Below are 13513 nucleotides of genomic sequence, written 5' to 3'. Positions count from 1 at the left end.
GCGAAGAAACTTTCCCAAAGGGAGATGTATTGGATATTTCAGCTCCAGACACTACACCCTAATGGTCTAAATGAGGGATACGAAATTGCTCCGTTCCTGTAAAGGTCCTGTAACCCCCCAATGAGATATACCTTCCACCCTTTACTCCATCCACACATGCACACCCCACCCCACTCCATCCTCCTTTCCCTTCTTTTCCTCATCCCGTATCCTCCTTCTATACACAATGGTTACTCTCTGAGCAAATAGGTACTTAAGTCCGAGAGGATTCCAGAATTGAAAAACATTACAGTCATACCACACTGGCAATGCCCAATCTCGTCCGAACTTGGCAGCCAAGCAGTGTTTGGGCCTGTCCAGTATCAGGACAGGAGACTACCTGAGAAGAATAGGTACTGTAATGAAAGAAACAAGGAACCTCGGGATAAGGACAACACGAAAATACCAAGGCTCAGTTCACACACATTTTTACCCTCTCGCTCACCTCTTCATATATCCCACCTTTATACCTGTCACTCATTACCTTAACCACCTATATTTCTCACGGATAGATATTTCACATTAAAAATGTCTTATATAGACACTTATCAAAATAAAACTAAGTCTAATCAATTGGTTCACTCACACTAGAGTCCTTTAATAAGCACCTTTTCCTAATAATATTTACACTTAAATCTCCTCTCCATCGCTCACTATGTATGTTTAAATACTCTATTAAACACTCTGTTATATTACAATTATTAACTTCTGCTGCTATATATATAATTTTTGATACATTTTTTAGGTATTTATTTATTTATCTACATTAATACTGTCATGTAATTGTGTATTTTAAAAACTTTTTTCCCTGTACATTACTGCTGCTATATACTATCTTCACATATATATAAAATATCGCTATAAAGTCACATATAAATTAATTTGTGCAAATGTACAAAGTGCAAGTACTAATTTGATATATCTTATATTTACATGTCCCATACGAAATCGCTATAAATGAAAGCAAGAACAAAACACAATGAACTCCAATGTATGCATTAAGAATCCACTAAGATGGCTGCTTCTCAATGCAAAAGTCCCTGAATATCCCCGAAAAAATGGCCGCTGAACGGAGACAAAAAACTTTTTCAGAGCCAAGACAGCCTGCATCGCAATATGAATCGGAATGACAGCCGCCGCAGCCAACCCGTGCACAGCGCTACAGATCGGAAGTGTGGCAGAACAGCACATCCGCTGAAGAAGGGCGGAAGCCGCCCAGCGAAATGAACTACACTTACACAGGAAACGGGGCGGAAGTGACGTCCACCCACCGGAAGTGGGGACGCGCATCCCCCAATTAAGCACTATGTTCTATTTCTCCCATTATATTTATGTTTTTTCCGCGCTTTTTGTGCTCACAAGTAAGTGGGCAGTTAATCTCTCTAGCCACTATAGTAACAGTTTAAAATTCCGTATGAAACCCTTAAATACGAAAACGGAGGCCACATCCCACAGGATGTGACTTCATAGCTATGTGCACTAGGCACACTAGTATAAATAGAGCACCAGACACATCTCCCCCTCACCCCTTGAAGAAGTCTCCTAGACGAAACGCGTTGGGTAGTGCCTGCTGACTCCTCCATTGAGATAAGTTATCCACTTTTTAGACTTTTTAGAGCATATATTATATATATATATTTTTTTTTTAGAGTATATATTTCCCTCCTCCCATTTTTAGCGATATCACCTGTAGGCCTTTTTAGTAACATTACCGCATTTTTTACTACTGTTTTTTCTATATATATTGTATTATTGTCTGTTCTCCACTTTTTTAGTGCTATTGTGCACTTTTTTGTATAAAATAAAACTTTTTTATTATAAAGAGTTTCTCGTGTAGTACATAGGTATTGATTGTCGCTGTTTCCTCTATTCCAACCATTTGTAAATATATATATATATATCTATATATATATATATATATATAGACATTGGATGGGCTCTGCACACACTAAATTAACTGATAATAAATAGTGGAGATTTGGTTCATGAATTGATCAATGCATTTAAGCCTGCAGCCCCCGACAAGGGACCCCACTGTTCTGCAGGTCCTACCACTATCGCTGAAAATGGCTGCAATACACATAGCTATCACATCAATGTTTGATACCAGGCATGCTATCAGGTCTGAAGCTCACAGCAGACTTTGCTTTTATAGGTGAGCAGCTACCAGCACACCTGTCACTAATCATCTAGGGAAATGGCTAACACAAGCTATGGAATCTTAGTTAAAAACAGGGTGCATGAGAGAATGTGACCACAATAAGACTAATTAAAAAAATTAATCTAATAAACAATATATACACTTAACATCGGCACTCACCTTTCCTAGTTTTGGGGTGCCCTATGGCTTGTGACCACATTGTTTAAACAGACATTGGATGGGCTCTGCACACACTAAATTAACTGATAATAAAGTGACAGGTGTGCTGGTAGCTGCTCACCTATAAAAGCAAAGTCTGCTGTGAGCTTCAGACCTGATAGCATGCCTGGTATCAAACATTGATGTGATAGCTATGTGTATTGCAGCCATTTTCAGCGATAGTGGTAGGACCTGCAGAACAGTGGGGTCCCTTGTCGGGGGCTGCAGGCTTAAATGCATTGATCAATTCATGAACCAAATCTCCACTATTTATTATCAGTTAATTTAGTGTGTGCAGAGCCCATCCAATGTCTGTTTAAACAATGTGGTCACAAGCCATAGGGCACCCCAAAACTAGGAAAGGTGAGTGCCGATGTTAAGTGTATATATTGTTTATTAGATTAATTTTTTTAATTAGTCTTATTGTGGTCACATTCTCTCATGCACCCTGTTTTTAACTAAGATTCCATAGCTTGTGGGGGGGCGTGGCTTGGCCAGGCATGTGAGCAGACGCTGTCTCAGTGAGCTCCCCGATAATCCTGCCTAATATCCTATTTCCTGCACCCCATATTCGCCTGGGTTACCCCTAAAGCACACAAAGCCACACCGCTACCTGCTGACAGCACCGTCTCCAGCCTGTAGCCCTCGGAAATCGTCTGAACCTGCTTCTGCGGCACCCCAGGGCATCCTCCTCGAGGTGGGATCCGCCATCTTGCGGCCGGAGACGCTGTGTGCCTGCGCCTGCTGCGGGACCCTCTCCCCCTTCTGCCGTCTGCGAACATCGGAGACAGGGTGAGTCCGTCTCCCTCTCCCCGCCTGCTGTGTCTCTCTGGATCCCGGCGCGCGAGTGTGACGCGCACCCGCAGCTCCGTCCCCCCGCTCGGCTGACACTGCCTGGAGCGCCCGGCTGGACGTGGGAGCTAGCTGCCTTCCACATTTCCACCCAGCGGGAGGCGGCGGCCCCCCGAGGGGATCAACAGAGGGGCGGGCAGGCGAGTGTGCCTGTGACACCAGGTGGGAACACAACGCTGCAGGAAAAAGCGGGGCAAGATAGGGAGACAGCATCCTCCCCTTCCCCCTTATAACAGATCCCTTCCCCTGGCCGGGGTTTGCCTGGTGCCGTGCCCAAGCATCTAACATCTGACATTAGCACCTCTCCTGAGCTCTGCCCTGGACACTTCCCCCTTACTGGAAGCCCTTTACACCCTCCAAGACCTAAACGCTGTATTCCTGAGACTCTGTCTGCCTCTGAGTGTATTATTCATTAAGAGGAGCCATTTTGGAAGCACGGTGTGCTTGACATTCAATATACAGATTGCTCCCTCTGCTGGCTCTTCAAGAAATTACATCCTACCTTGCTGACACCCCAGCAGCAATGGGGAAATCTAGTGCTGCAGCAGCTGCGGCTAAACTAGAAAAGTATGCCCGTCCTTCCCAAACCTCAACCGCAGCACAGTCCTCCCAGGCCCCTAACCCTCCCCCACCTCCACAGGCGGAAGATGAACCACTACCTCCTGAAAGCCCTGCTCAATCCACGCAACAGATTTTACTGGCCATATCTGCGTCTGAACAGAGAGTCACGGATAAGATCGGCCAGGTGCAGTCAGACATCTCCCTCATTCGTCATGATATGCAAAAAATGAGAGAAAGGGTGGGAGAGGCGGAGCACCGTATATCCGACTTGGAAGATACAACTAATCCCATTAAGGCTGCGGTCGCTGACTTGACCTCACAGATGTCAGCCGTCAAATCCAAACTCTCGGACATGGAGGGGCGGCTGCGTCGCAACAATGTCCGCTTTGTGGGCCTCCCCGAGAGAGCGGAGGGCTCAGCCCCTGAGAAGTTCCTTGAGAGGTGGCTACGGGACCTGTTTCCGGACGGAGACTTCAGTCAACACTTTGCGGTTGAAAGGGCTCACCGTCTCCCCGCCAGAGCCCCACCCCCGGGTGCACCCCCACGTACATTTATCGCTCGCTTCCTACACTACAGAGACAGGGATGCTGTTCTCCGCCTTGCCCGTGTGCAGGGTCCCCTAAAGTTTGACAACCAAGTCGTGGCAGCATATCCAGATTTCGCTGCAGACATCCAGAAAACAAGAGCTCAGTTTCTTCAGGTCAAGAGAAAACTCCGAGACCGCCAAATCCAATACTCTATGCTCTTCCCGGCACGTCTGCGGGTCGTACTGGACGGGGACTCTCACTTCTTTAACACTCCACAGGAGGCTGAACACTGGCTAGATCGCAGGCCATAACAAACGGCCTGACCTTCCATATGTGAGCATAAATGTTCAGTTTTTTGTTTTGTTTTCTCTCTCTAAGGTGTGGACTCTCTTCTTACTAGAGCCCTTCTCTAGTCTACAAATGCTCAACTGTGCTTTATGAAAGTAACCCAGGTTATCTCATTACTCTTCTTTCATAATCCAATCCTTATACAGGAAATGTGTTCCCAAATGGAGCTTAATGCTAGGAAATAGTTAACATATAGGTGACCGCTGGTCTCTATACCCCTCAGGTTTTTTTTATTTTTCTTCTACCTGTAATTATTTGTTAGCTAGGTTATCTGTTTAGGTTATTAGGGATCCAAAGTATATCTAGTGTTCAATAGGTATACCGGGTGGGTTGGGATGTTGGGGTTTTTTTTTCCTCTCTGTACTCTTTTCCTTTTCTCCTTCTTTTTTTTATTATTTACTTCAAAGTGTAAAATGGTAATTAATATAATATTATCTAGATGTGCTTACAAAAATGTCTATGTGTGCAGGTATAGTCGACGGGTGTTGATAACCCCCACAAGGGAAATGTTAACATCATTTTACTTTAATGTAAAGGGGCCTAGATTGTGTGTCCATGCCTCCCCCTATATCTCTTCGCCCCCCAAAAACTCACCCTCTTTTCCTGCTAATATCTGTGCTCTTCTCCATCCTCGTACTCCACCTAATCTACACTACAAATGTCTCAGTCTCAACCTATAGCGGGGCTCCGCATACTTGGCTGGAACGTCCGAGGGCTTAATGACCGCATCAAACGTTCCCTGGTCCTCTCAGAGATTAAGAGACACGGGGCAGACATAGTGTGCCTATCGGAGACTCATCTGGTAGGAACTAAATCCATGTCTCTTAAAAAACCCTGGGTGGGCCACATGTTTCACTCTACCTTCTCGCCCAACGCTAGGGGCGTATCTATTTTGGTTAAGAAAACCATTAATTTCCATCTCACTCACCACCAAATAGACCAATACGGTAGATACATTTTCTTGAGGGCACACATCAACCATACCCTTATGAATATTCTAGCTATATATATCCCCCCCCCCTACAGTAATGAGGTTCTCAGGAAGGCGGTAACGTTTCTGGCCTCTTTCCCAACAGCTCCAATTGTTTGCATAGGGGACTTTAATAATATCTTAGATAAACACCTGGATAAATTGTCAGGCTCAGAGCGTCCTACACGCCCCTCTGCTCCTTCCCCTACCCCATTTGCAAAACTCCTTAATGAACTTAATCTGGTTGATGCTTGGAGATACAGGCACCCAAAACAAATACAGTTCTCATGTTATTCTACGGGACATCAGGCATTCTCCAGAATAGACCTGGCACTAATCTCTCCAGACCTAACACACAAAACAGTGGCAGTTGAATACCTACAGAGGGGGATATCAGACCACTCCCCTATAGTGATCACCCTTGATATCATGCCACCCAGGGGAGCTGCCACTTGGAGACTAAACCCCTTCTGGCTCACCCTTATGGCCGACGATGGGAGGGTGGTTGAGGAGTGGAGGGACTTCCAGGAAAATAATGCCTCCTGCACAAACTCTGGCCTGCGACACGATACGTTTAAGGCCTTTATGCGAGGATCACTTATAAAAAATATAGCAGCCATCAAAAAAGCTAGTAGAGTGGAGGAGCTGAAACTAGAGAAAACTTGCTCCCAGAGAGAGGCCATGTACTTGGAGTCGGGGCTACCTGGGGATAGAGAGAGGTGGGATGAGGCACGCAAGGCCTGGACTGACTATTTACTAGATAAATCCAAACGCGGGCTCCTATTCTCCTCACATGCTAAATACTCGCAGTCAGATGTATGTGGCACCTACTTGGCGTATCTCGCCCGAGACGACAGGGCAATGAACTCCGTTCAAAAAATCTGCGACCCTAGAGGCGTGGAATACTTCACTACCCCTGAAATCGCTCAGACCTTTTTGTCATTTTACTCTTCCTTGTACTCGTCTCGGGCGAAATACACTCCGACTCAACTGACCCAATACCTCTCACGGATCCCAATCCCCACCCTCACCCAGAGTTCCGTTGAGCTCTTAGAGGCCGATATCACAGCCTCGGAGATTGAGGCAGCTATTGCCTCTTTCCCAAACAAGAAATCCCCTGGTAGTGACGGCATTCCGATAGAGGTGTACAAGAAACATAAGGAATACTTTGTCCCCTATCTCCTTCAGCTTTATAACGATCTCATACGGGATGGCGGTCTTCCCCCTTCCATGTCAGAGGCAATAATAGTGGTGATCCCAAAACCTGGAAAAGACCCTACCCTCCCAGACTCCTACCGTCCTATCTCACTCCTCCAGACAGACGTGAAGATATTAGCAAAAATTTTAGCAATTAGGCTAAATGCGGTGATCACCACGGTGATACACGAAGACCAATCAGGCTTTATGCCAGGGCGGTCTACAACCCGAAACCTTAGACGGCTATTCTGTCATCTACAGGGCGGTACGAATTGTGGGTCGGGGGCGGTGGTGGTGTCACTTGATGCTGCCAAAGCCTTCGACTCCGTTGAGTGGGGTTACCTGTGGGAGGTGCTGCGCTGTTTTGCATTCGGTCCTGTATTTATTAACTGGGTTCGCCTCCTATATTCCTCCCCGAGAGCCCGTATGTTGGTCAATGGGTTTGTGACATCTGCGTTTGCGCTCCATAGGGGGACCAGACAGGGATGCCCTCTGTCCCCCACCCTCTTTGCTCTAGCTATAGAGCCCCTGGCTATCCTCTTACGCACATCCCCACTGATTAGAGGTATCCCCCTGGGAGGACAAACTGATATAGTCGCCTTATATGCAGACGATACTCTCCTCTTTCTTAATGATGCTGAGACTTCCCTCCAGACTATGCTGGAAATTGTTGAGACATTTGGGACGTTCTCGGGCCTCCTGGTAAATTGGGGGAAGTCTAGCATCCTCCCCATCTCAGGTATAATCCCAAATGAACTCATCTCCTCCTCACCTCTCCAATGGGTCCTAAAATTCAAATATCTGGGAGTCTGGATCACCCCTAAGGTGACTGAGTTCAGATCGCTTAATATCGACCCGGTCACTACTGAGCTAAAGAGGCGTATTCACCAATGGAAGAAGCTCCCCCTCATAGTGACGGGCCGAGTCAATCTTATTAAAATGACAATACTCCCCAAATATTTATATTTGCTACAACATTCCCCAGTATACATACCCAAGCACACCTTTATGAGTATAAATAGCTTAATCTCGTCCTTTATTTGGGGAAATAGGCCACCAAGAATCGCATTCAGAACACTAACTAAATCAAGAGTGGATGGGGGCATGGGTCTCCCAAATATTCAAGCCTACTACATAGCAGCCCAACTAGCGCATATCTCGGACTGGATTCTGGGACGATGTGGGTCCACCTTTGAGAGCGCCTATGCCGAGTGTGTGGGGCCCCGTCTCTCTCCAATTCAATTTCTTCTCTCCTTCCCCTTCACTCCTTCTAGTTCCCCTCTCTTTCGACAGGCGGTAATGGTATGGCGCCAGGCACATAAGATATGTGGCTGGAGTGGTGTTGAGGTGGAGACCCCTCTATGGTATAATAGAACTTACCCTGAGTTTAGACGACTCTCATCTGATGGCTTTTGGATGGGAGTGGGCCTAAAATCTGTTTCCCAACTATTCCTGGAAGGATCTATTAAAACATTTCAACAATTGTCTGAAGAATTCCAGCTGTCAAACAGGCTCTTCTTCCGTTACCTACAACTGCGACATGCCGCCCGGGCTCAGTTTAATGACCTTCCCCCCTCTACCTCCACATCCCCAATTAAAACCCTCCTCAATAATTTATCTACAAAGGGCCAGGTGTCTACTATATATAGCTACCTAATTAGTCAAATAGATTCTGACAGTTTGGATTCCCTGAAAGCTAAGTGGGAACCTAATATAGGCACCTTAGAAGATGAACAATGGCTGCAGATCCTCAGCTCAGTCAAATATACTACCCCATGTATGAGGTATCAACAAATCTCATTTTATGTTCTGCATAGAGCCTACCGCTCCCCCGCGTCCATGTTTAGGGCGGGGCTTAGATCAGATGACGTGTGCCCTAGATGTGCCTCACCAGCTGCTGATTTCTGGCACATGCTTTGGTCTTGCCCACAGATCTATGCATTCTGGGAAGCAGTTTGGGCTGATATAGTTATTACTGAGCCCTCAATCCCTCCCATCGATCCCAAATATTGTATGTTTGCCCTTGATCTTGAAGAAAATCTTTCGCCCGCGATATATAAATATGTCCTTTGTCTAACAACCCTAGCTAAGGTCCTTATTGCTAGGAAATGGTTTGATGTTACATACCCAAATATCTATAACTGGAGAGCCCTGGTGAATGAGGTGTCTGGACATGAGAGATACACTTATAGATCCAGAGGTTCACTCACCCCATATATGAACAAGTGGAGTAGATGGACCTCCTCTAGATTCGCCACAGCCATTGACATCCAACACAACCTCAACAACGGTTGAAGTAACTTACAAAGAAGGCTACTAACGTAATACGTAAAATGGCGACTTAACTTACCCACATTTCCTCGTCAGTGCACATCTCTTAACTATAACAACACGCAATTACCAAATACATGTTATTTACCTTTAATAATTTTTTTTTTTTTTTTTTTTTTTTTTTTCTCTTCCCTCTACTTCTTTTCTCCTCCTTAAGGGAGGTAGTAAGCTCTTAAAGCAGTTTAGTTATCTAGAAGTAAAAGTTGGAAAAAAATAAAAGTAATACTTGTTTTCATATGAAAAGCACTAGGCGTACATATATACTGTACTGTGTTTAATTAACTATGCAAGAAAACGCGAACACTGTTTATGGAAAATGAGTTGTTTATTATCAAAGATCTGAACAGATGCCATTGTACCACTGTCAAAAATGTATGCTTGTGCTTTATGTATATCTCGATACGCAATAAAAATTACACAATTTAAAAAAAAGATTCCATAGCTTGTGTTAGCCATTTCCCTAGATGATTAGTGACAGGTGTGCTGGTAGCTGCTCACCTATAAAAGCAAAGTCTGCTGTGAGCTTCAGACCTGATAGCATGCCTGGTATCAAACATTGATGTGATAGCTATGTGTATTGCAGCCATTTTCAGCGATAGTGGTAGGACCTGCAGAACAGTGGGGTCCCTTGTCGGGGGCTGCAGGCTTAAATGCATTGATCAATTCATGAACCAAATCTCCACTATTTATTATCAGTTAATTTAGTGTGTGCAGAGCCCATCCAATGTCTGTTTAAACAATGTGGTCACAAGCCATAGGGCACCCCAAAACTAGGAAAGGTGAGTGCCGATGTTAAGTGTATATATTGTTTATTAGATTAATTTTTTTAATTAGTCTTATTGTGGTCACATTCTCTCATGCACCCTGTTTTTAACTAAGATTCCATAGCTTGTGTTAGCCATTTCCCTAGATGATTAGTGACAGGTGTGCTGGTAGCTGCTCACCTATAAAAGCAAAGTCTGCTGTGAGCTTCAGACCTGATAGCATGCCTGGTATCAAACATTGATGTGATAGCTATGTGTATTGCAGCCATTTTCAGCGATAGTGGTAGGACCTGCAGAACAGTGGGGTCCCTTGTCGGGGGCTGCAGGCTTAAATGCATTGATCAATTCATGAACCAAATCTCCACTATTTATTATCAGTTAATTTAGTGTGTGCAGAGCCCATCCAATGTCTGTTTAAACAATGTGGTCACAAGCCATAGGGCACCCCCAAAACTAGGAAAGGTGAGTGCCGATGTTAAGTGTATATATTGTTTATTAGATTAATTTTTTTAATTAGTCTTATTGTGGTCACATTCTCTCATGCACCCTGTTTTTAACTAAGATTCCATAGCTTGTGTTAGCCATTTCCCTAGATGATTAGTGACAGGTGTGCTGGTAGCTGCTCACCTATAAAAGCAAAGTCTGCTGTGAGCTTCAGACCTGATAGCATGCCTGGTATCAAACATTGATGTGATAGCTATGTGTATTGCAGCCATTTTCAGCGATAGTGGTAGGACCTGCAGAACAGTGGGGTCCCTTGTCGGGGGCTGCAGGCTTAAATGCATTGATCAATTCATGAACCAAATCTCCACTATTTATTATCAGTTAATTTAGTGTGTGCAGAGCCCATCCAATGTCTGTTTAAACAATGTGGTTCAAGCCATAGGGCACCCCAAAACTAGGAAAGGTGAGTGCCGATGTTAAGTGTATATATTGTTTATTAGATTAATTTTTTTAATTAGTCTTATTGTGGTCACATTCTCTCATGCACCCTGTTTTTAACTAAGATTCCATAGCTTGTGTTAGCCATTTCCCTAGATGATTAGTGACAGGTGTGCTGGTAGCTGCTCACCTATAAAAGCAAAGTCTGCTGTGAGCTTCAGACCTGATAGCATGCCTGGTATCAAACATTGATGTGATAGCTATGTGTATTGCAGCCATTTTCAGCGATAGTGGTAGGACCTGCAGAACAGTGGGGTCCCTTATCGGGGGCTGCAGGCTTAAATGCATTGATCAATTCATGAACCAAATCTCCACTATTTATTATCAGTTAATTTAGTGTGTGCAGAGCCCATCCAATGTCTGTTTAAACAATGTGGTCACAAGCCATAGGGCACCCCAAAACTAGGAAAGGTGAGTGCCGATGTTAAGTGTATATATTATATATATATATATATATATATATATATATATATACACACACACACACACACACATATATATATATATTGAGTAAGTACTGAGTACTTATCCCAGGCTCCCATTAACTCCCTCTATGCCAGATTTCAACATGGCTGAAGGTGGCAGTGGAGTTGATGCAGATTTTACTGATACCATCAATTTGGCGTTGCTAACCCAAGGCAACGTTATGTCATACTCTGAATCTGAGGCTATCCTGGCAAGAAAAGCCGTTGATGAGGATGTTGATAACTCCCGCCCATTGGAGTTCCTGTTTAAAGACTGGATCAAGCTGAAGCAGAGGGAGGTTGACTACATGTACCACAGCATTACCCTGAGTGAGTACTATACCAATAAACGTATTCCCAGAGGGTTCAGAGTACGTAATGCACCCACTATCGGACGATTTAACGTCTCATTCTGCAAAAAGTGGATTGCGATATTAAATAAATGTAGTTTCGACCTCATCCTGCTTGTTATTGAAGAGTCTGGTCGTGAACTTGAGCTGGTTCGAGAACGTATTGCCACTTTTGAGAAGACTCACAAGTCCACTTTTTCTGCTGACACCATATCTGATTGGTTGGACAGATTAAGTAAACAGGTCAGCACTTACAAAAGGGACTTGATACAATTCAAAAAGTCTAAATTAACCAAAGTAAACACTGACTATGAGCAAAATCGAGTTTATGCATGGATACAAGGTGGCAACAACATGCCAGGGTCACGACAGTATGGTAGGCCCTATAGGAGACGTGGCTATACAGATAAAGAGGCCACTGACTCCTCCCAGGAGGGCCCGTTGACCAGTGACTCTGATGTGGCAACCCGACCAAGGAGACGTGCGAAGGCTGTCCTTCCCCCTTTAGGGGTTCGCACGCGACAGTTGACACCCCGAGACGCCGGTACAGGACGAGGAGAGGTGGACAATGTTAAAGGTCGCGGAAGAAGGGGCAGACCACCCCTGAGAGCATAGTGTTCAACTTATCCTCACATGTGTTGACTGAGGCTGAGGAGAGGGTTCTTAACAAGGGACTATCATTTGTTCCCTCCACACGATTTGATACCATGCAGTGGGAGGTTGAGAAATACAAACTGAATAGACTTTTGAAGTTAAAAGAACATTTCAACAAAAGTGATAAAAGTGTTATCTCTCCCCTAGCCTCACAGGAGATTCCTGCAAGTTATCTAAATTACAGCCTAAATCTGTCTTTGAACCTTTATCGTTTAATCCTAACATTAAAACATTTATGCAAGCTATTGATCATGAGGTTTCTCTAGGTATTAATAAGTCTAACAAAAGGCCTATTGGCAGGTCCAATTTGACTAGAGAAGAGTTTTCTGCATTGCATGATTAACTACACTGACATCGTTATACGGCCCGCCTATAAAGGCGGGGCCGTGGTCCTACAGGATCTTAGCGACTATAGACTTGTGATCACCAGGCAACTGGCTGATGTGACAGTCTATAAGCCGCTAAGCAGAGATCCTTCTATTGAATTTACCAAAGTGCTGAAAGGTTTGTTAAAGGTGGCGGTAGACAATGGTATAATTTCATCTGAATTATCAACAGCGCTTATGGTGGTGGACCCGGTGGTACCACTGCTATATACGCTGCCTAAGATCCATAAGGGCCTTGTTAGGCCTCCCGGCAGGCCCATTATAGCGGCCCGTGGATCTTTATTTCAGAATGTATCCACTTACATCGACGCCCTACTCCAGCCTTGCATTAGGGCTGCACCGGGACACCTGCTTGATACCACAGCCTTTTTGACTAAACTAACAGCACTGGGACGTATCCCTTCAGGTAGTCTTTTGTGTAGCATAGACGTCACTAGTCTATACACCGTCATTCCCAACTCAGCAGGACTGGCGGCTGTCAGGAGACTACTGACGCACAATGTTAACTATGTTGGACCAGACATTGACTTTGTTCTTTCCCTCCTGGAATTGGTCTTGACGCATAATTTCTTCCTGTATGATGGTTCCTTTTTCCTGCAGTGCGTTGGTTGTGCGATGGGGAGTAATTTTGCCCCATCGTACGCCAACGCATTCATGATGGATGTTGAGCAGGATATATTTTTTGCTAGACCCGATGTTTCTCGCTGTATGTTTTTCTACACGAGATACATCGATGATCTCTTTGTTATTTGGACAGGCAGCAGGGACC

At 44.7% G+C, this 13513-nt stretch overlaps 1 pseudogene; it reads left to right on the top strand.

Moving 5' to 3' along the window:
- Window positions 1–284: 284 nt before the first annotated feature.
- Window positions 285–404, top strand: LOC146038243 (5S ribosomal RNA; annotated as a pseudogene).
- The last annotated feature ends 13109 nt before the right edge of the window (window positions 405–13513 follow it).

Source organism: Crinia signifera, chromosome 1 (assembly GCF_055691185.1).
Source record: "Crinia signifera chromosome 1, ASM5569118v1, whole genome shotgun sequence".
Lineage (NCBI taxonomy): Eukaryota > Metazoa > Chordata > Amphibia > Anura > Myobatrachidae > Crinia > Crinia signifera.
The sequence above is the reverse complement of the archived record's forward strand: the minus strand, read 5'-3'. Positions and strand labels throughout refer to the sequence as shown.